The 23,632-nt window shown below is 36.1% G+C and overlaps 1 protein-coding gene and 1 pseudogene across 17 annotated transcripts in view; one reads left to right on the top strand and one right to left on the bottom strand.

Moving 5' to 3' along the window:
* PDLIM5 (PDZ and LIM domain 5) overlaps nucleotides 1-23,632 on the bottom strand; it is a 212,107-nt gene that overhangs the window by 104,825 nt on the left and 83,650 nt on the right. For 2 of the 17 annotated variants that reach the window (XM_077882912.1, XM_077882913.1), the window contains exon 1: nucleotides 13,380-13,526. The exons of 14 other annotated variants lie outside the window; for them this stretch is intronic. The gene's annotated coding sequence lies outside the window, so the exon portion shown is untranslated. Of the gene's footprint in view, nucleotides 1-13,379; nucleotides 13,527-23,632 lie in introns of those variants that run through there. One more of the 17 variants, XM_077882911.1, reaches the window with a different exon arrangement.
* LOC144304365 (ubiquitin-conjugating enzyme E2 variant 1 pseudogene) lies at nucleotides 4,873-5,235 on the top strand (annotated as a pseudogene).

The raw sequence follows: 23,632 nt of genomic DNA, 5'->3' as shown, positions 1-23,632 counted from the left end.
TTATACCATATGCATTTGTCAAAATTATAATTAAATAATTATATGATTATGCGGACTATCCCCTTTATTAGCTGGTGTAGCAGTTTCATGACAGCAGGTATCACTAGTTCAACTCTGCTTCCTGAAGTATACATTGGAAGGATGTATAATCTGTGTATATATACAGTCAGACAGAAGAACATATATGAGAATGCTTGTTTTCCCTAGATGGCATGAGTTTCTTATTTTCTGTATCTTCCCAATGGTCTTCATTATATGTGTAATTGTTTTACAAACAGACAGTAGCCACTAAATATTTCCTTAGGCAGAAAAGTACTTGAAATAAAAGGTAATAGACAAAAGGAAAACAGCATTAATTTGAAAGCCACTTAAATTCAAATGAATTTGTAATCTATTGATGGAAGATGGCCTCTAAAAGAATTACAGCATATACTCAGGAAAAGGAACACAAAGAAAAACAATTAACTGGTTTAAATAATAAAATGATAAAAACTGTATAAAGATGACAGAAAGATAATAAGGCCAATAACAAAAGGAAGATGAGTGTTTCATTCCTAGCAAAGACAAAGTGATTACAAAGACATTATCTGTGCAGAAAACCTGTACTGTGGCACAATATAAGTAAATATTTGAGGAACGTGAAAGAAGAGATTTTTTTTTAAAGAAATATATTTTCAAAAATATTTTCACATTTCCCACAAGCTTACTTAGGCCATTCATCCCCCAGTGCTATGTCTATATATAGTTTGAAATGCTTAATTTCCTTCTATATAGAAGAATTGGATTTCAAACATGCAGATAAAAACACAACACATGAAGAGCTGTGTAATTTGGCAAGGAGAGAAGTGCTCCAGGTTCCCTGATGCAGTGTGCTTAGCAAATCCATGCAGGGAGAGGGGCAGTGGCTCACATAGGCCTTTAGGGCCCACTTTACCAGCAAGTGCTCTCTATGGGTGACTCTCTTACTGAATCCCAATATACAGAATTCTCCCAAACTTTGGCTCACACAGAATATTTATATTGCTGTAAGAATTTAAAGACTGAAAATGGTTTTTAAAAATATATTGTTAAATAATCTTTCCAGGGATCCCTGGGTGGCGCAGCGGTTTGGCGCCTGCCTTTGGCCCAGGGCGCGATCCTGGAGACCCGGGATCAAATCCCACGTCGGGCTCCCGGTGCATGGAGCCTGCTTCTCCCTCTGCCTGTGTCTCTGCCTCTCTCTCTTTCTCTCTCTGTGACTATCATAAATAAATAAAAATTAAAAAAAATAAAAATAAAAAAAAAATAAATAAAATAAATAATCTTTCCAAAATGATGATATTGACAAGCTGGCAAGAGCAGTAGAGCTGTAAAGTAAAAGTCTCACCTACCATAAGTCAGTAAATATAACTAAGACCGAAGATTCAAGAGTTAGAAGATGATTATTATTTAGAAATTACAAAGGTAAATACCATGAGAAATAATTGTTGCTCTGATCAAGTAAAGGAAGGGTTAAAAATGGAACCGCTCAGTTTTCTGTATATAAGCCTTTATATTTCCTTTACTATTTGCATAAAATATTTTGATAAAATAAAATTAACCTAAGAAGTACATTTGGTGATTCAAAATAAGGCAGTAACATTAGTGATACATATTAAAAGAATGCATGGCTAATAATTTCAAATATCACATAAGAAAATGATTTACTGAAAAACAAAACAGGGTCACCTGGTTGACTCAGTTGGTACAGCATGTAACTCTTGATCTTGGGGATGTAAGTTCCAGCCCCACACTGACTATGGAGACTACTTAAAAATAAAATCTTTACAAAAAACAAAATAAAGGAAGCCTACAAAAATGTACATATCTACCAACAACATACATACACTCGCTACATTTCTAGCTCCTCTCCGTCTGCTCCAGGTATACTAATCAAAGCAGGTGACCTAAAGTGACCCAATCTTGCCCTACCCTTTCCAAGCTCTATGACTACGTCATAGATGTGGCCTGATGTTCCCAGAGTGCCTTTTTCTCCATTTCCATGGTATAATACCAATCTTTTTTTTAGTCAATATCAAATATCACTATTTTATGAAGCAAAATTTAAGAGGAAAAGATCTTTCTCTAAGATTCTAGTCTTTCTTTGTTTTTCCTTTCATATTCTGATATATAAAGTTATATATATATCTATATATAATATTATACATTAAAATGAGATTTTGCCTAGAGTAAATTTTCTTATATTTAAGAGATATTTATATCCATTTTCATTCAATTAGTCTATAAATGCTCTACTGAGATCACAGAACGCATACTACTAAATTAATTTTACTATCTCTTTAAGTGACTCCTGTTTAGACAATATTTAAAGAGTTAGAATTTAGTCTGTTCTTATTTTGTTTTTAAAATTATGCAGACTTGGGCAGCCCAGGGGGCTCAGCAGTTTAGCACCACCTTCAGCCCAGGGCATTTTCCTGGAGACCCAGGATCCAGTCCCATGTTGAGCTCCCTGCATGGAGCCTGCTTTGCCCTCTGTCTGTGTCTCTGCCTCTCTCTCTCCCTCTCTCTCTCATGAATAAATAAATAAAATCTTTAAAAAAAATAAAATTAAATTAAGCAGACTCTAAGTCTCAGATATAATCCATTTCATAATTCAAGCTTTTAAAACATCTTTCACACAATATTTTCATTTTCTCCCTTTTTTGTCCAATCATAAAAGTGTTGCCCACATTTTTTTTAAGATTTTATTTATTTATTCATGAGAGACACAGAAAGAGAGAAAGAGAGAAAGAGAGAGAGAGGGGGGCAGAGACAAAGGCAGAGAGAGAAGCAGGCTCCATGCAGGGAGCCTGATTTGGGACTCGATCCCAAGACTCCAGGATCACGCCCTGGGCCAAAGGGAGGCACCAAACCACTGAGCCACCCAGGCGTCCCTGCCCACATTTCTTTAAACAAATCTCTCAGCCACTCAACCTGACAACTTGTGGATATTTTAAAATTATACTAGAGTATATATTACACCTTCAAGAACAGTTGTCACTAAATGAAATATAAGACTTATAAAGGAGATTAGGCTCCTCAGATTCTGAGAACAGGTAATTGTGATGATACACAAAAAATAATCATCAAAGTATGTTTTATAATTGCAATAAAACACATGTCCAGGGGATCCCTGGGTGGCGCAGCGGTTTGGCGCCTGCCTTTGGCCCAGGGCGCGATCCTGGAGACCCGGGATCGAATCCCACATCGGGCTCCCGGTGCATGGAGCCTGCTTCTCCCTCTGCCTGTGTCTCTGCCTCTCTCTCTCTCTCTGTGACTATCATAAATAAATAAAAAAAAATTTAAAAAAAAAAAAAACACATGTCCATATCCACAGGTCATCTCAGGTAGAGAAGCACACTCTTATTGGGCATTAGGTAGCTCCTCAGAACAATAATTAGCCTGGCATTATAATCATCAGGCAGAGTCAAAATCTCACTCTAACTAAGCAATATCTTTGCCTATTTAACATGTAAGAAATAATTAGTTCACAGAATGGAAAAAAGTTAACCAGTCCTTCTACAGAGAATGAATGACATATTTCCTAAAGTGTAAAGAAAGGGAAGTTCTTCTACTCTCCCAATTTCCTCTAAGAGAACAATTTATACTAAGCGACACAGGAACTTTTGTTTCATGCTGACATCAGTTGCTATCACTTGTATCTTTTATGGGCTGTATAGTGGACACAGGGGCTAGTTCAGTAACTGTTAATGTTGTCCGGATTTAACTCCTCATGTATATTTACTCCTTTATGTATATTTTAGCATCTCTTGTGTGGTATGACTCTGCTCTGAGTTTTGTAGGAAATACCACATAACTGAATAAGATTTCTTAACATTTATCTGGGGAGATGGAATAAACAGGCACTAAGGGCCAGTGGTTAAACTTATGGGCTGTAGAGTGACAAAGACTGGACTCTAAAGTCAAAATCTCTGGGTATAGAACCCTGTACTCTGCTTCAAGCTTCTTAAATTCAATAAAGTTTCAGGGCCTTAATTTTGGAGGACCTCAGGGATATTGCCCTTTGATTGACTACACATAAATTCATTAGGATCCACCTTTGGAACAAGTAATTTATGAGGCTCCTTGCAAACAGTAAATTCACAGTCTTTATCCAGAGTACTAATTTTTCTATCTGTAGCATTTGGCAGAATAGTTGGTATAAAAAACAAAATAAAGGAAGCCTAAGTTTAATAAATAAATGTTAATAAATTAAATAGTTTCACTGAAAAACAAAAAAGTGCTGGATTAAACTGAGCTGGACACAAACTAGCTTGAAAACTGAGATGAAAATGATCTTTTCTAGCAGAAACACTAAAATGATTTTGCAGTCTCAAACCACCCATGTTACACTGCCCTTAACTTTACATTGTGATACATAGGATACATGCTTTACATTGTAAAGCAAGTAGGGTGTGATCCATTGGCTTTATTCTTCAAAATTTTCTAAACTCTTCTGGAGTGTTTACTTTCATCTGAATTTTTAAATTAGCATGTCAAGTTCAAGCTTTTATTATTTTTATCTGGGTTTTTTTGTTTGTTTGTTTTGCATTTCTTATTCTCTTAGTTCTTTCTGTATCTATTTAATTTTATTCCAATAAGGACCTCAACCTCACAGCTCAGGTAGAGTGTATTCCCAAGAAAGGTTCACTATTTTTATAAGTTTCTTTCTAAAAATGTTTGTGCAAGTAAGTACTCAAAACATTATGATGGATAATTTTTAATAAGATACATTTAAAAAATCATTAATTACAATAGACAGTGACACAAGATAGCAGCCACCACGGGCTCAGGAGTAAAAGTCCCTCGCAATTTTCAACTATTCAAAGAACTGGAAGGCCAGAAAGTAGTAGGAGATGGCACAGTTAGCTGGGGTCTAGAAGATGACGAAGACATGACACTCACATGATAGACAGGGATGATAACTGGGCCTCCAAGAACAATTTATGAAAACCGAATATACAACCTTAAAATAGAATTTGGACCTAAATACCTAGAAGCACCCCCCCTTTGTAAGATTTGTAACAAAAATTAATATAAATGGAGTTAATAGTTCTAATGGAGTGATGGACCCCGAGAGCCATATCAGTGCTAGCAAAATGGCAGAATTCATATACCATCAAAGTTGTCCTGCAAGAGCTCTGGCACCTAATGATGTCTAAAGGAAACATGAAACTCCCTCGGCGGCCGGAAGGACAGTGTTACAGCAATTAATCAAAGAGAAACCACAGGCCCTCCCCTTCCCCCCACCAATTTGATTTAAGCAGTCATTTTCCACAGTAGTACATTTTCTAGACATGTCTTGTAGACCTCAAAAGTACTGGAAAGGAAGCTCCCATTCAAAGGCCATCTATCTTAAGATACTGTAAATGATAGTAATTTTTTGTCCATTTGAAATATATAAGTTGTGCTATAACAAATCATTCCTGTCAAGTGTAACCACTGTCCACATAGTTCAACTTCTGGGATCAAGAAAGTATATTTAAATAGATTCCCATCATAATGGGTGGGGCACATCTAACTCAACTGTGAAAAGACACATCACACAATCACCTTGCTGGTGATTACATGGCCTGGGGTCTCTGCCTTCTTCCCTTCTCCTCCTGCTGGCTCCCTCCCTCTCTCCCTCCCCCCACCCCTTTGTCCCTGAAACAGCCCTCCAGCTTGGGGTGGCTTGCTAGAATAGGCATCAAGGTTTCAGGTTGCAGCCTGTGGGACTACTGCTGGGTGTGCAGGGGTGCTCCAGCTGCACCCCTGGTTTCATTTTTTAAGTCTTAAATGATGCCCTCCCCCCTCCAAGCCATCATCCTTTCTCCACTTCCCATGACCACCCTCGGCTGAAGCATAGATTGTAACCCCCTCTGTTACCCTCTGAAATTGGCCTTTGGTGAGGAATTCAGGGCTTTCCCCATATCTTCTTTCCCACTTTAATAGAGAGGTGTTGCTTTTTCCTTCCTCCTCAAGTCCCTTTTTTGCACCATCACCACCCAATACTTCCTTGCTTTGTCCAGAAGCCATTAGGTAAGGTTGGAAAAAGTCTGACTTCCCTCGTTTAGTTTGGAACCACATTTACTCTTCATTCTCCACCAGCCTGGGAATGAATATTGGGTCCTCAGCCCTGCCACCCTCTGCTGTCATTGTCAGCTGATGCCATTTTTTAGCTCAGGTTTTGATAAAGTGAAAAGAAGTCACCAGGGGTACTCAGACCTGCCATTTCTCAAAGTGCTCGGTGGTAAAACTTGGAGAAAGGCCACAGAAGACACTTGTAAGCACACCACACGATCCCTCTGAATGAATTGTTTTCTTTTCCTGTAATTGCTTTTGCTTTTAACAATTGAAGAAGTTTAAAACAGGGTTCTCATGTGGTCATCTTACAATCCATTTGGGTCTAGGTTGGAATCTGATAACTGGAACAAAAAGAACCTTGGATTCGGTGCATACTTTGGTTTTGGTGCCGCTGCATCTCATGGTCCTCAACAGGGATCGAGAAAGAACTTGGTGTGCATAGCAGATCCCCGAAATTGGTGGGCTTGACTTCCTGGCAAATTGCTGTGGTTTTCTACTTTACTGTTCAGGACCACTAAATGCTGAGATGTTGATGCATACCAAAATAAAAGCAATTCATTGTGTTCTCAGGGTTTTTTGTTGTTGTTGTTGTTGTTGTTTTTAATTTAGTGTTTGTGTAAAACACCTTTTGAAGCAGCAACTATCAAGTCTGAAAAGCAATCGATGTTTCCATTAATCTTTTTCTGGGGGATACCTTAGTTCTAAGGATTTAACATCCTGTAAGTAAAGTTGAACATAACAGTATTCCATAAGCAGCCTTTTTATTGTCAGACCATTGCCTGATTTTAATATAATTTTTAAAAAGTATGCATTAAAAAATCATTAATTACAAATATCAGAACTATTCTCATTTACCCCTCAAGAACAGAGAACTACTGTTGGATACTATAGAATTTGAAAATGAGAGTTACAGAATTCCAAACTTTTATAGTTCCAAAATTAGACAATTATGGAACTGCAAGTCATCAAAGTTTAAGTCAATCTGTGGTATCTCTGTGATGGATATTTTGAAGTGGGCCAACTAAGCTAAAACACCACTAAAGATAATACCCCAAAGTTATTCTGAGAAGTGATAAGCTCTAGCCAAAGCCACATTGTTTCCTTACATCTTTCAGTGTGTGACAGCAGACAGAGCTCAAAATAATTTTGCAAGGACAATTGCACATGTTAAAGGCTTATTAACAGGTCTTTTAAATTTCTCATCTTCCATGATTCAAAGTTTTCACAAATTAGAATTGAAATGTTTCTACTACATAGATAATGCATAAGCCTTTCTGAAATGTTTTAATTTTGACTCCAAATAAATGAAAATACAATGTATTTTATATAGAAAAATAATTTATATGCAATCATAGCTTAGAATAAGAATGATATTTAAAATCACAAAGAGGTCTTGAATCAAACCTTCTGAAATAAAGTAAGAAACTGTATTCAGGTAATAATTCTATTGAATTATTATATAATTATGTAATATTACACTGTATAATTTTCATATATTTAGTATGTGTGTATTGTGTATATGAGGGATATTTTATCAATGATTCCAGCAGAGAAGCATATGAATAGAAGCTTTATATTCTGCAAACCCTTATACAAATACAAGGTGTTTATATCATTATCATTTCACCAAAGATGTAGGATTCTGAAGATTTACTGAAAAGTTTTAGAGTCATGATATGGATAAGACCTCTGCAGACTCCAAGCCTTCAGATCATGCTACAATTTACCAATCTCAGTTTTCCTAGGAGTTGTATAGAACTTGGCCCAGGGATGCTTACTAAATGTTTAAAAATGCATGAGTAAAAAGTAGCTGGCAAAAAGCCCTTCTTCAATAATAAAGAAGCCACCTCTGACAACCAGAGCAAATAAAACATAGCTGAGAAAAGTGACTCTTAATTTACCAAAAGAGAAGGGTGCTTTAATAGCTTTACAGCTTCTATGCAATGCTGATAAGTAACAGGTGACAAGGATGAAAAAGATTCCAAAATGAAATAGAGCAATACTAGAGGGTAATAAGCTCTGTTGGCAGTGATAAAAGAAAAAGAGCAAGGTGGCAAAAAACAGGCACAGACTTCAGAGAAAAGAACCAGAAAACACAAAAGTGAATCAAAATACTAAATTTACTTAAAATTTAATTAATTAATACTACATTTATACTAAATTTAATCTACATTTAAATTTAATACTACAATAGCAGTTTGACCATAGGGCATTTATGCAAGGTATGTGTGTTTATGTTTGTATGGTGTGAAGGAAGGGGCAGTCAGAAATAGGCAGTAAAAGGGAACTAAACTGACAAGTCATTTAGAGCTCATTTCTTTTTTTTTAAATATTTTATTTATTTATTCATGAGAGACACAGAGAGAGAGAGTGAGAGAGAGAGAGAGACAGAGACACAGGCAGAGGGAGAAGCAGGTTCCATGCTGGGAGCCCGATGCGGGACTCAATCCCAGGTTTCCAGGATCACCCTGGGCTGAAGGCGGCGCTAAACCGCTGAGCCACCCAGGCTGCCTGTCATTTAGATTTCAATAGTACCTAAGAGCATCAAAATATCACACTAAAGAGGCATGTGTCAAACTAAGGGTACGGTACCATAGAAATTATGGACTCTAGAGCCAGGCCAGGTTCAAAATAAAGAGCTGCGGTTTTACTAAAGGGGTGACTTCAGGCAAGCTATCTAATCTTTCTTTTGTGAAAGAAAAGATTGTTTTTTACTTTGCTGTATAAATGATGAATAACATCATTTACTTCACAGGGAAGATGCTATGAGTATTATATGAGTTGATAAAAATAAATCAGGACAATGATTTAGCTATTATTTTTTAAAGATTTATTTATTTACTAGAGCACATGTAAGCGGGGGTGAGGGGGGAGCACAGGGTAAGAATCTCAAGCAGGTGCCCTGCTCAGCATAGACCTTACATGGGGCTTGAACTAAGGACTCTGAGATCATGACCTGAGCTGAAATCAAGAGTCGGACGCTTAACCAACTGAGCCACCCAGGTGCCCCGATTAAGCTATTATTAATTATGTGACAGATGTTCTAGTACATGGTTCTTGTCCTCATTTTCACCATCTTCCCATGCATCCAGTGGCAATATTATAAGAACGAATATTATAAGAAAAGTTTATTCAAGAACTGATCTACCATACAGATAAAATACAAAACTCTCGAGACTATTATGAATGCCAGTGGGTCTAAATGTTTAAAATTCAGTTCAAACTAAAAGAAAATTTTTAAAGAAAAACTTTCAAGATTTTTCTGACATGGTCATATGTCCGAAACATAAGAAGCCCAATGAAAACTTGCAAGCACTGGAATAAATAAAGGTCAGTTTAAATTCTTATGCTCATCAAGGACTATCTCTTACTCTTCATGAAAACTTACACTGTGAGACAGAAGAGTAGGATGACAAAAAAAGTGCCTATTTTCCACTCTGCTAGTGTTTTGTTTTGTTTTTTAAATCAAAGATAGTGTTTTCAATCTTGGCCTAACTTGATGACATGTCAAAGACACAAAGTAATTGTGAAGAATTAGACTTTTTGAAGAAAAAGAAAGATATTTTGGAAATGTCTTCATTTCCAAACCACAAACTACTTCTAGAGAAGGGTATCCACGTAACGACATCCAAATGGCTCATTCTATCTTTATGGGCACAGGCAAATTAAAAGAAACAACAATAATGCTGATATTCATAACAGCTGGACTCAAAAGCTGGACTCAAGATGCATTCTGCTGACCCATGCCCTCCAATATCCATATGTGCTACAGGAGGAACAAAAGAGAAACAATGTTAATTGAGTGTACACACAACACTTTATCCAAACAGCCCTCTGACATCAGAAGGTTTGCTCCCCTCTAAAGATGAAGAATGGACATACCCCTGATACTATCAATTCCATTTCTGGATATTTATCCCACAGATCTACTCTCACATGTATAAAATGAAGCATATTTAAAGTAAACCATTATAACATTGTTAAGAGCACACTAACTGACCATCCATAGGAAATGGGTTCAATATATTTTGGTATATTAGTGTAATGGAATGTTACGTACCTATTTTTAAAATGAGCAAGTTGTTATTACTGATATAGAAAGATCCTTAAGGGATGCCTGGGTGGCTCAGCGGTTGAGCGTCTGCCTTAGGCTCAGGGCATGATCCCAGATTCCCAGGGTTGAAGTCTCACATCAGGCTCCTTGCCTGGAGCCTGCTTCTCCCTCTGCCTGTGTCTCTGCCTCTGTGTGTGTGTGTCTCATGAATAAATAAAAACAATCTTAAAAAAAAAGAAAAAGAAAAAAAGATCCTCAAGATAAGCTAAATTTTAAAATGTTAAGTTAAAACGGAAAGATACAAGACAGTATGCACAGTATCTACCATTTGTAGGAAAAAGAGACAAATATGTACATATATCTTGCTCTTACGTGCATAATATACCTCTGTAAAAATATAGCAGCATAATGTCTCAATATATGAAAGAGAATTAGCTGACGAGAGACAGGAGGGAGGAAAAAGAATTTTCATTGCAAAATTTAGATTTCAAGCAATATGAATATATAACTCATTCAAAAAATAAACAAAATTTAATTTAAAAAAAAAAAAGAAGAAAAGAATTTTGCCTAATGCCCTCCCAATGGCTAGTAAATAGAACAGAGACCTGAATCTTAGACTAACACCCAAATCAAGACTTTTTTCATTATACCATGGTGCCACATATAAACTGCATCTTTGGCACCTTGTAATAAATGTTACCCAAAAAGAATTTTCAGAAATGTTAAATAATACACATTCTAATACAGAAATAAAATGTTACCAGGATATACACTCAGTTCTGTCTGATACTGAAGCCCACGTGCTTTCCATTGTACCAGGTAGTCTCCTTCAGCTAAACAGAAAAATGCATCTAACCAGGAGATTCAGACAGTAATCATTTGCTATAGCCAAGATTTTTTTCAGAATTTAACTGCATTTCCCAGCTCCAAATTATTATATATATAATAATTATATATATATATATGTGTGTGTGTGTGTAGATTTTCAAAACCCTTTTCTTTCATTTAAATATTTTAGACTATCTAGATATGCTAAATCCCTTTAAGTGACTTCAATCATCCTTATGGTTTCATCAATGAGGCATAAAAGATTTCTTGATCTTTATGAAAATGTTGACAATACAGGTGAAGCATGCAAATCCCTGTTTCTAGAATAGTCTCCAATTATGAATCCTGATTTCTACAGAATACTTTTTATGCATTCTTCTCCACAAAAAGAAAAATTCAAAACTAAAGAAATATAAATACATATAGATATAAGTTCCTATTGTCAGAGCTCATGTCCATCCATGGCCTTTTCCAGAAATAATTATAAACTGGCACTCTAACTGGAAAATGAGAATGCATATATTAAAATAGAGATAAAGAAAGAACACAAAGGTCATTTAATAAGTAATCATATACTCTGTAAAAATCTCCTCACTGTACAGAAGAATAAAGCTTGCAAGCATTCTACTGTTTCAAAGTACCACCATGCAAATGAAGGTCAATTATATACATTGCATACAATGTCTTAACCTTTAGGTTAGAGCAAATATGCATAAAACGGATCTTTTCTAGAAATGATCATTTGTGGAAACCAAGAATGTAGGAAACTTAGAGAATTAAAGCAAAATATGAATTAAAAAACAAAGTGACCATCATTATGTACTTAGTGCCTTAGATGTCTTTTTCAAGCCATGAAATATTATCAAGAAAAGGAAAAGTTTAGGACTAGGTAATATATTTGTAAGTCAGATACTCATTTATATAAGGAAGACAGTGAGACAAAATAAGAAAAGTCTGGCCAGCCATAGAACATCAAATCACCCCTGGGCAAGGTGACTGCACAGCAAAAGTGGTGAAATGAGAAAGACCAATTTATCTGTGAACTATACTAGGCTTAGAGGGAAGTGGGTGTGCCCTGAGGAAGATTAGATGAATTCCTAACATGTTTTTGAAGCAGAATGTGAGTGACTCACAGAGAGTAAACAGGCACTTTATATCTGATGTCTTTCAGTTCACCCCTTTCTTTCCTCTCTTATCTTCCCTTAAAAGAATGTCACAAAAACAGCCCAGTTCCTTACTCCTCCTAAATTGAAAACTGGGTGTATACAAACTCTTCCTAATGATCTACTAAAACATAGGCACTATCTCTCAGACCCCTGTTTTTGTCTTCCAAAGGGTAAGGCAGAGTGAAAATATCATTCCATCTTACTCCTATCCTCCCAGTAATAAATAAATTTATGTTCAATATAACATAATTGCAATGACCTTCTAATTGCAAAGACCTCTTACTTAAAATTTTGTGACAAATGGATTTCAAAAGTAAAGTTCAGAGTTTGGACTGAATGTTGGCTAGGAATTCAGTCGAGTGGTAAACATGGGCTCTCCTGGAATACAAATCTGGGTTCAAACACTGATACACCCATTGATGTTCATGCTTGTGTAAGTTATTCAACTTTCATTTCTTGATCTTTAAAAAGAAAGAAAGAAAGTACTCTTGTACCCACATACAAAATGCAAAAGAACAAATGGTACAGAAGACAGAAAAGACCAGGACACAACTAGAATCTGACAAAAATTAGACATCTCAAAAAAATGGCACTCTAAGTGGCCAGAAGTTTGACATACTATATATGGTAATGGTGAGAAACATAATGATAAGGATGGGAACAGAAATTTTTTTATAGAAAGTGAACAACTAAAAGATTATTGAATAGCACTGTACTTCCCAGGACTGAGAAGGGGTGTCAAAACACCCATTTATATCCTCCCAATAGTGGTCCCCAATGACTCCAGCATAGAAATTTTTTCTGTTGCTAGAAGTGAGGTCCCCTACAAACAGTACTAGTGAGCCACAAAGAAGACCCATCAACCAAGCTGACGTGAAGCCTGGAAGAGACTTCAATGTCACTTCGGAGAAACAGATGATAAAATAAATCATTCAGGCTTCATACCTCATGCAATCCTCACAGTTACAGTCAATTCGGTACACATAATTCAACACTTTAAGAAGGCAAGATGGTAGGCAGAATAATGGCTTTCCCACAATGTCCCTGTCCTAATCTTGAGAACCTGTAAATAATGTTAAATAACATGGCAGTGAAGAATTAAAGTTTCCTTAAACTTTAATTAAAACTGCTAATTAAAACTGCTAATTTTTTTAACTGGAATTAAAACTGCTAATCAGATGACTTTAAAATGGGAAGATTATCCTAGATTATCCAGTAGGCCCAATGTAACAACGAGGGATCCTTACCTGTGGAAGGGGGAAGCCAAAGAGTCAGCATCAAAATGATATGATGTGAGAGACTCCGTAGCCTTTAATGCCTTTGAAGATGAAAAGAATGGGAGCCAAAGAAAGCAAGCAGCCTCTAGAAGCTGGAAAAGGCAAAAGGACAGATTCTCTCCTAAAGCTTCCAGAAAGAAAACACAGCCTGTCAACACCTTAATTTTAGCTCACTGAGACCCATTTTGGTCTTTTGACCTCTATAACTGTAAGATAATAAATTTGTGGGGATTTTTTTTTCTGCCACTAAACTTGCAGTATTTTGTTACATAGCATTAGGAAACTAATACACGAAGAATTAAACTTTTAAAGACTTTTATGAAATGTTTTTAAAGAATTGAGGTATTTAATGTCAATTTATCTAGAAAATCCAGTTATTCAGAATTAGCCATGCCCTGAGGTTTTAGAGGTAACTGAAGTTTTACCACTAACTTTAGATAAATGCTTTTTCCCTTACGTCTAAAAATCACTAACAGTAACTGTAAACCTAGACGTTACGATACTGAGATATAACCACAATATTAACCAGATGAAATTTCTAATATCTTAAATCCATTAAATATTTAGTTTTGAAAAAGGAATGCCCCGTTTCCAAAAGGAATGCTAGCATTGGATATATTAAGTAAAAACTCTAAGCATTATATATACTAAAACATTAAAGTCTAAAATTTTGATATCCCCCAAAAAAATAAAAATAAAAAATAAAATTAAATAAAATTTTGATATCCCTGTTTTCAATGCCTCTTAAAGATTAAGTGTAGTTTTAGATTTTAAAAGCTACTTCAAATTATGATTGGAAAATATCAGAGAGGGTGACAGAACATGAGAGACTCCTAACTCTGTGAAATGAACAGGGGTAGTGGAAAAGGGAGGTGGGCGGGGGGATGGGGTGACTGGGTGACAGGCACTGAGGGGGGCACTTGACGGGATGAACACTGGGTGTTACACTATATGTTGGCAAATCGAACTCCAATAAAAAAAAAAAAAAGCTACTTCGGGATCCCTGGGTGGTGCAGCGTTTTGGCGCCTGCCTTTGGCCCAGGGCGCGATCCTGGAGACCCGGGATCGAATCCCACGTCGGGCTCCCGGTGCATGGAGCCTGCTTCTCCCTCTGCCTGTGTCTCTGCCTCTCTCTCTCTCTCTCTCTCTGTGACTATCATAAATAAATAAAAAAAAAATTAAAAAAAAAAAAAAGCTACTTCAAATTATAGATGGGAAAAAAAATTATAGATGGGATGTTATAAAATCAGTAACACCTCCATATGTTTTAAAACATCTTCTGATAACAGAAAATGTGTTAATATTTAATATCAGATTAACAATTAAACACTTTAATGTATTTCTCTAAAAAGTAAGAACATTAGCAAAATGAACATGTCTGGAACCTCTTTAGAGTAAATTCCAAAGATTTCCAAATGCTTTCATATAGTATGAATTTAAAAAGTAAATGCAAAGAGGAAAAATAGTATTTACATATATTTCTCTAAGTGACATGTATCCTCTTTTTCTATATGGTTACTTTCAACGTGAAACAATGCTGCTTTGAATAGAAATGTGGGTGTGTGCACATGGATGTGTATGAGGGTGGGTGTTTAGATAGGTATGGTAGAAACAAACAATTTTCTACTTCAGGAGGAAATTAATAACAGGGGCAGTATTAGTAATACAGTATCATCTGGGTCAAGATATTGTTAAAAATCCATCACTATATTCAGTTCTATGACAATATACTCCTCCTGAAGCAAGCATAATAAATGCTAATGGTGAAAACAAATTTTGCATCCATCAGCCAAATTATCTACACAGAAATAGAAAACAAGTATTTCCAACTCAGTTGGGCTTACAATTTCCCAGGCTTTTGCATTACGTTATCAACAGTTCCATTTAAGAGATTACTTTAAGACTATAGTTTTAGAGTTTTTATAAAATTCCAAGAAATAAGACATATTTTTTAAAAAATACTGTTTTCTAAAACATATGCTTTGAAATTTTTTCACTTGTCAGTAACTTAGGAAGACAAGACAATATTGACAACACAAGGGATCCCTGGGTGGCTCAGCGGTTTAGCACCTGCCTTTGACCCAGGGCGGGATCCTGAAGTCCTGGGATCGAGTCCCGCGTCGGGCTCCCTGCATGGAGCCTGCTTCTCCCTCTGCCAGTGCCTCTGCCTCTCTCTCTCTCTCTCTCTCTGTGTCTCTCATGAATAAATACATAAAATCTTAAAAAAAAAACACACACAAGCAATCCTTTCATCAAGAAACAGATGAAAAATCTATCTATCTGACCACCATGACCTTATCAAATAGGCTTACACAACTGTGGAAAAATAAACAATAATAAGAATTACTGGGGCAATTTGTTTTATCCAGCATCCAGTATTCTCAACAAACATCTACTAAAAAGGACGACGAAATGAAAGATGGTCATGTTTCCTGTCTAGAAAATATTATTCAGAATTGGAGTAATAGTGCTCTTAAAAAGAAACAATGACCCCCAACCTTAACAAGAATGTCCCCTTAGGAAGGAGCCATCACTCACAAAATGCTGAAAGTGCAATAATTGGATGATGTGATCTAAGCAACATTCTTTCTTACAATTTTTCCCTTTTTGGTATGTGTGTCAGGCACTGGGTAAGAAGAATGATCCTTTAAAAAAATGCATAAACAACAAAACCAAACTGTGCTGAGGAAGATACCACAAAAAGGCAAAACAAATATTACTTGAGTTTTTAAAATGATACCATATATGTACATGGATAATAAAGGATACTGATGTATTAAAATTTTTTTAATTTAAAAGAGCAAGCGCCATCATTTGTGATATAAACTGTTTTAAAAAATGTAACTTTTATTACTAATTAAAGAGGCCTTAAATAAGCATGAAGAAATTCATAGACATTGGAATTACATTTTCTAAAATATCTGCATGCTTAATTTGAGCAAACTACTTATTAAATGCCCAGGTTTAACTTTTTCAACTAAGGTAACTACTCTATAAAATAGGGATTCCTAATTTATGGGTAAATAAACTGAAGTTCTAAAAACTAAAGTAACAATGCTCATAATCCTAGAGCTAGTAAGTGATGAAGTCAGAATTAGAACTCTGATGTTTCAGATTGGTCTCACTAAACCAGAAAAACAAGTTTTTGCTGCTGTCAAAGTAGTGAGTTGCCTTTTCTCCTGCTGGAGTAACCACAGCAAGGTAACTCCAGTCTTTGCATCGAGAAAATTCTTCAATGAGTCTTATGCATACATTTCCCAAACAGACACTAAGCAACAAGGAGAAAAAATGTACCAGGCGTGAAATCATTCCTAATTAAATAAAGGACTAGATATCATACAGGCAATGCCTCAAAACAGATCATCTACAAACTGAGCAGAATAGATCAGTATGGCATCACAGTGTGATGGTAAAGAAGACAGCTCATAGTCAAAACAAATTCACTACTCACTCAATATCTCCCTGAGAAATGGTGATACTAATAGTATGCACCTAGGGGATCCCTGGGTGGCTCAGCGGTTTAGCGCCTGCCTTTGGCCCAGGGCGTGATCCTGGAGTCCAGGGATCAAGTCTCACATAGGGTTCCCTGAATGGGGCCAGCTCCTCCCTCTGCCTGTGTCTCTGCCTCTGTCTCTCTCTTTCTCTCTCTGTGTGTCTCTCATGAATAAATAAAATCTTAAAAAAAATAAAATAAAAAATAAAAGTATGTACCCGTAGTCTGTTGAATGGTGGTCCCCAAAAAGATATATCCATGTCCTAATACCCAGAACCTGTGAATGTTACCTATTTGGAAAAGGGGTCTTGCAGATAAAATAAGTTAAAGATCTTGAGAGGAGACATCTTAGATTACCTGAACAGACCCCTCAATCCAGTGACAGATCTCCTTGTAAGAGACAGAAGAGGAGAAGACATAGACATACAAAGGAGGAGGTAAGGTGATGATGAAGGCAGAGATGGAAGTAAGGCAGCCATCAGGAACACTGACAGCCACTTGAAGATGAAAGCAGCAAGGAAGAATTTTCCCCCAGAGCTTCCAAAGAGAGTATAGCCCTCCACCATCTTGATTACAGACTTCTAGTGTATTCAAAGTACCCCTGATCTTTAATATAAGTATACAATAAATATTAGCAATTACTAATAGTGAATTAATATATATGAGGGGCAGCCATTCTACACATTCTACATGCAGACATCCACTTTTGCATTTTTCCAGGGTAGAAAATTAGGAAATGTCACATATTTCTTTCTTCACTGTGAAATGAATTACTAAAATATACTTTGTACTCTACTAAATTTATCTTAAAAATTAGCAACTGTAACCATTAAGCTTTGTTTCTAGGAAGGACAAATGATTTTCTTTTTAATGCTCTTCTCACTTCACTATTTTAGGTTAAAGCTAAATATACTAATAGCCTTGGGAAAGTATCATTCATTACTAACCTTTTAAATAGATTAAATAGGTTTCTCAGATCATTGGAAATAGTTAGAATTATAAAAATAGGGTGAATGGTTTAACAAAAAAAAAAAAAGGAAAAAGACTCAATGACCAAACACTGCTTCAGTCAGGGTGTAGCTACAAAGCACAATGAATTTTTCTAATCCAAGGAATGAGCCACTTAAGCAGTACATGTATACTGACCAGGTGCACCGCCAAACCTCCTCTTACCCAAAAGGTTAGATATATCATTGAAACCTCCCACCTCCTTCTCTACAGGACTACTGCCTACCAAATACTGGTAGGCAAATGAGAAATAAATATAAACACTTTCTAAATACAAGCTCCCTTTAAGGCCCAAAATGCAGGGTTTCTAATTTGTGTTCAAGCAAAGAGGAGACTCTCATTTTAAATTCCATCTCTGACTCTATTCATTTACCAAAACAGGAGATAAAACAGGAAGTAAGAGAGAATGGCAGGTCTCTCCCCTCACCAGGGCACCTGCCACGTATGAGGACAGAAGGTGAAGAACTGGAACTTGGAGACTATGACCCTGTAATGGCACAGTTTATGTAACTCATTCGTAATGTGGCCCAATGAGTATCAAGCTAGAGCAATCAGGCACCAACTCTAACTTCCAGGAGAGGAGTTGAACCAAATGGACAGAATTTGTATGCTCCATCAGCTCCCATTCCAAGTAGGCAGAAAAGATGTATGTGGATGTTCTATTCTCACTATGGGCAGAAGCAGTAAAAAGGAGAATGAATTACCTCACTCCCTAACTGGTAGCGGACAAAAGAAGGGGGCTGGATTTATAATCAAGATCTAAAAATGTACACATTAAAGTTATAGCTCCCCAGAGAGGAATATACCATGGGGGGCTGCTACATAAAACTGTTCTTGCCATTCTGTGGCTACAACTCAGTATAGTTTTATTTAGAATCACAAACTTGCACTCATTAGTCTCACTCATTTCTGCACTATTGTTTGCTTTCATCTCCTAATTCTTACAGTAAAAACATTTTTAGGAAATTTTCACCCTCATATGCAGTATTCAGTTCAACAAATGTTTTAGCACAAACCATGAGCAAGTCTATGGGAAAGACGAGAACACACTTCTATAAACAAGACAGGTGAGGCCTTTGCCCTTAGGAACTTATAGTCCAGTAGCAGATGTAAATGAGATTTTATATTCACTAATGAGATTTTTTCCCTCTTAAAACCAAAATGTTGGAAAATTTGGAAGGGGAACACATGTGTATGTTTTAGGGAACATTAAGTGTTCTATACCCTTAAATATAGAATGTATATGAGCTCCACAAGGGGCCCAGCTCTGATATTTAAGGAAACCAGGGAGCTGTAGACCTCTCCAGCTCTGATAAATGTTATCTCGAATGGCTCTAGAACTAAAAATGGAAGATGAAGTATACAGTCAAATGAAACTGGCTCTCCCAGAAGTTTTTATCGTTCTGCTCACACTAACTTGAATTACAGGTTCTGTATTTATCTTACCTGTCACACTGCATCAAATGTCCCTTTATGGCCGGGACTATGTCTTTTTTTTTTTTTTTCCCCCTGTAAACTGTACAGGAATTAATGAAGACTCACTCCAACTAAAAACCTAACAAATAGTCATTAAAAGAATGAGTACATCAGTTTTACTAACTTGAGAGGAGAAGAAAGAAAAACTAAGCAAAAGGAACAAAGTTTAAAATGGAAGATAAACAACAGAAAGGAGGCAGCGAGACATGGATCAGGACAGCTGCTCCTCAGAAAGTTCCTCAACCAGTTTGGAACTTCCAGCCCTCACCATCAAGGCTCTCACTCCTCCCCCAAACTCTCTTCACACCCAGGCCTCCATTCCTTCCCACCCACTCTTGTGAAATAATCTCCCAACTGGTCTCCCTTCCTTCCCCATCAACATGCCAGAATAGTCTGTAATCCTGGCAGGTGACCCCAGGCATTGTTTTCCTCCATTTCCTTATCTTTAAGAGGAGAATAATAATAACATCCATACCTCACAAAATTCTCCAAAGGATTAAATAAATTATATGTGAAGCATTTAAAAGAATGCCTAACATAGAGTACCTGCTCAAAAAATACTATTATTATTACTATTATTAAATCTATTATTATTGTATTTCAAAACAATTCTTCAATAATTTCCCATTAACCAAGAACCAAAATTCAAAATTTTACTTATGGCAGCTGAGATTCTTATAATAATCTGAACCCTTTAACCTTCTAATCCTCTCCCACTCTTTTGGCACTGACCTGTAACTTGCCCTGTATGTTAATCATGGAATTACTCTCAGGTAAGATCTCTTGTCTCTAGGATCCCAGCAAACTTTCTCACTGCTCTAAATCTAAAAATTCCTTCATTTTCAGAAATTCAAACTTGTAGTGACTGAACAATGCTACTCTGTTCCTTTCTGCCATCATCATTCATGCACTTGTGCGTGTGTGTGTGTGTGTGTGTTGGGGATGAAAGGGGCTATACCTCAATATTTTTAAGGTCTCTATGTCCACTGAAACTAACAATGTTTTTCCTATTTCTTTAATATACATATGGTTCACTCAACCTCCAGAGCATGTAATTAGTGATTTTGACACTTTAGAGAGAAAAGGAGGGATTTTAAGGCTTTAAAGAAAGAAAGAAATGCAGGAAAATGAACACCTTGAAGGAAGTAGTAGAAAAAGTTAGAGAAAACAGGAAGCATGCTGGCTACTTTAAAAGTGATAGCATTAAAAAAAAAAGTGATGGCATTTGGTAAAACCAATTTATTACTAAATCGAGCGTATTTCTCACACACAGCATAAGATACTGATAGGACACCTAAAAAAACACTGTAATCAAAGCACCAAACAGATGGAAGAACAGAGTAGAGCAGGGTAAACAGGCACATGGAGTGATTAAACTGAGCCCATGGGCTAATATCTGTCTCCTTTTTTTCCTCTGCTACACAACTGTAATCCCAGTGTCACCGCTGTCACAGAGTTGTCACTGCAGGTATTTTGAAAACCGATCAAAAAGAAACCCCGAAGCATTCATAGAGATAAATGGTAAATGTGGACTAAGAGTTTTATGGTTGACAGCTGGAGCTGCATCACTCTAAAATGCTACAAATCTAGGAAGTCTGTTCTCTATACATGAACTTGGCCATGCATTTTAATTTAACTGAAAAACTATTTTACAGATAGAGATATTATTAAAGCTGCTTTAATAAATCCAGAGAATGCATATGTTGGAGCTGCTAAAGGAATGAATGAGGTAATATTACTGCCAGAATATTTTGTGAGCTTCTAAAAAAGCAAATTTTTTAGAGCACTGACTTCTTGTTAATATTTTCCATGGAATTTGAAATTACGAATATCAAACAAATGTCTCCATAAATGCCTCTTTCTCTGCCTCATATGAAGCAAACTCAAAAATTCTTATTGTGGTGTATTTGGGAGAATAAAATGCACATTTAGACAACAGGTATTATAATAACTATATAATAAGAATATTTTCTTAATTCCTTTATTTAAAGGGACAGTGTGATATTGTAGAACAATCATATTAGGAGGGAAACAGACCTGAGCTTGAATTCTGGTTTATTTACATATAAATTGTATGAATTTGAAGTACAGAGCTTAACCTCTCTATATAGTGGGGTGATAATATCTGTCACAATAATTGCTATGAAGATTAAATGACTAAAATATATTAAGCTCCTAGCTCAGTAACTTGTAAAGTTAAGAATTTAAAATGTCAGCTTCTTTAGGGGAGCCTGGGTGACTCATGTTAAGCATCTGACTTGGGTCAGGTCATGATCTCAGGGTCCTGGGATCAGAGCACCACCTTGAACTCCCTGCTCAGTAGGGAGTCGGCTTCTTTTTTTTCCCTCTGTCACTACTCCTCCTCCTCCCCCTGCTCCTGCTCTCTCTCGCAAATAAATAAAAATCTTTAAAAATAAATAAACAGAATAAAATGCTAGCTTCTTTAATATATTTTACTTACCAAATTCCCACTGCGTGCTAAGAAACAAGACTGAAACTGCTTCCCTAGCAACCTTGAAAAAAAAAACTATTATCTAAAGTTCTTGGAAACATGAAAATTGTTATAACCTATTAAGCTTCTTTTAAGGAACAGATAAGAAAGAAACTATCTTCTGTGTAATACTAAAATAACTTCAACTGTAAATATTATATAGCAATAGAAATTACATGCAAAAAAATAAAAAACAGCACACCCAAGTTTCAATAAAGTAGCAATTTGCTTTGATCCCTGGAGGTAATTCTTAGGCTCACTCAGAGCAAACAGGCTTCTCATATGAAAATGAAATCTACATGAATATTATAGAATCAGAAAAATCTGGGAAAGTGATGACTGTATATTTCAGTGTGTCAAAGAAATTAAAATTCTATTTTGAAAGAGGTAATTAACTAGCTTATCTTTCAAATACAAAAATACTGTTCTTAGTTTTCAGAATAATTTGGTAACCAGACATATTCTCAGGATAACAAAAACATTCTGGAATAATAAATAATCCACTATTTCAAAGCAGAGTCTATATAACATAATTCCAGTAAAACAAAAGAATCTGGAAAGTCCCTCATATTCATTGTAACAGTATGAATTACACAGGAAAAGACTGCTATTCAACTTCAGCCAAAAAAGTCAAATAAGGCAGACTCAATTGTAAGAGAGGTTACTGAATTCAGGATTATCATCTATGGATTTTTAGTATAAGACAAAAATAAACTCTTGCTGTATTACTTGAGAAATTAAAATTCATACATACACAAAAATAGATGAATGAAGGACTATTCTTCTTATGCATTTAAGTTGCACAGAAAGAGTGTTAATAAGAGATCGTGGATGGTTTAAAAAAATTATTAGGACTAGTAACATTTAAAAACCTGTGGATCAGGGTACCTGGGTGCCTTAGTTACTTAAGCATTCAACTCTTGATTTCGGCTCAGGACATGATCTCAGGCTTGTGAGATAGAGCCCTGCAGTGGGCTCTACCCTGGGCATGGAGCCTACTTAAGATTCTCTCTCTCCTTCTCTCTGTGCCCCCCGCCCACCTTTTCTCCTAACTCTCTCTCTCAAAAAAAAAAAAAAAAGAACCTGTGTATAAAGCTGGTTTACTGTGAAAATGCAAGCTTTAAAATACATTAAAGAAAAACTAGGGTGCAAAGTTTGACAGTATAAGTAATCTGCCACATATGTGTTTTGCACAATCACTCTGGTTTACTTTTCAACTCACATACAGCCCAAGCTATTTCAGTCTTTGAGACCTTAATAGCAACAACAGCCACTGGAAACAGTTGGGAATGACTTGAATTTCAATCCTTTCAAAAGCCCTTGATGCTATGGACAAAAATGTTTATTTGGAACCCCAAGGAGACTGCTGCCATTAAATATACAAGAATGACCAGATTGTCACTCTATCTCACTAACAGCTTAAGAACTATTCCTAAATTTATCAGGCGAAAGTAGCAAAAATTACTGTAACTTTAAAAGCAGCATTCTCTACAATGAAAGGCAATAAATATTTTTTGAGTATCTTCTAAGTCGCCACACTGTGGTTAGGTACTGGAGTATGTAATAAACAGAATTTCATCTCTGTCCTTCAAGAGTTGGGTGTGATCTTCTTGCCACTTAATCAGTATACACATAATATCTTAGCAATTTCTTTTCATACAAAGAAATATTGTATGAAAATTTCTCACTTTAAAACTCTGAAATCAAGCTAATTTCTTTCTTAAAATGATAATGAAGCTTAATTTGGTAGGATCC

This window comes from Canis aureus, chromosome 33 (genome assembly GCF_053574225.1).
Source record: "Canis aureus isolate CA01 chromosome 33, VMU_Caureus_v.1.0, whole genome shotgun sequence".
Lineage (NCBI taxonomy): Eukaryota > Metazoa > Chordata > Mammalia > Carnivora > Canidae > Canis > Canis aureus.
This window is presented reverse-complemented; position numbering and strand designations above follow the sequence as displayed.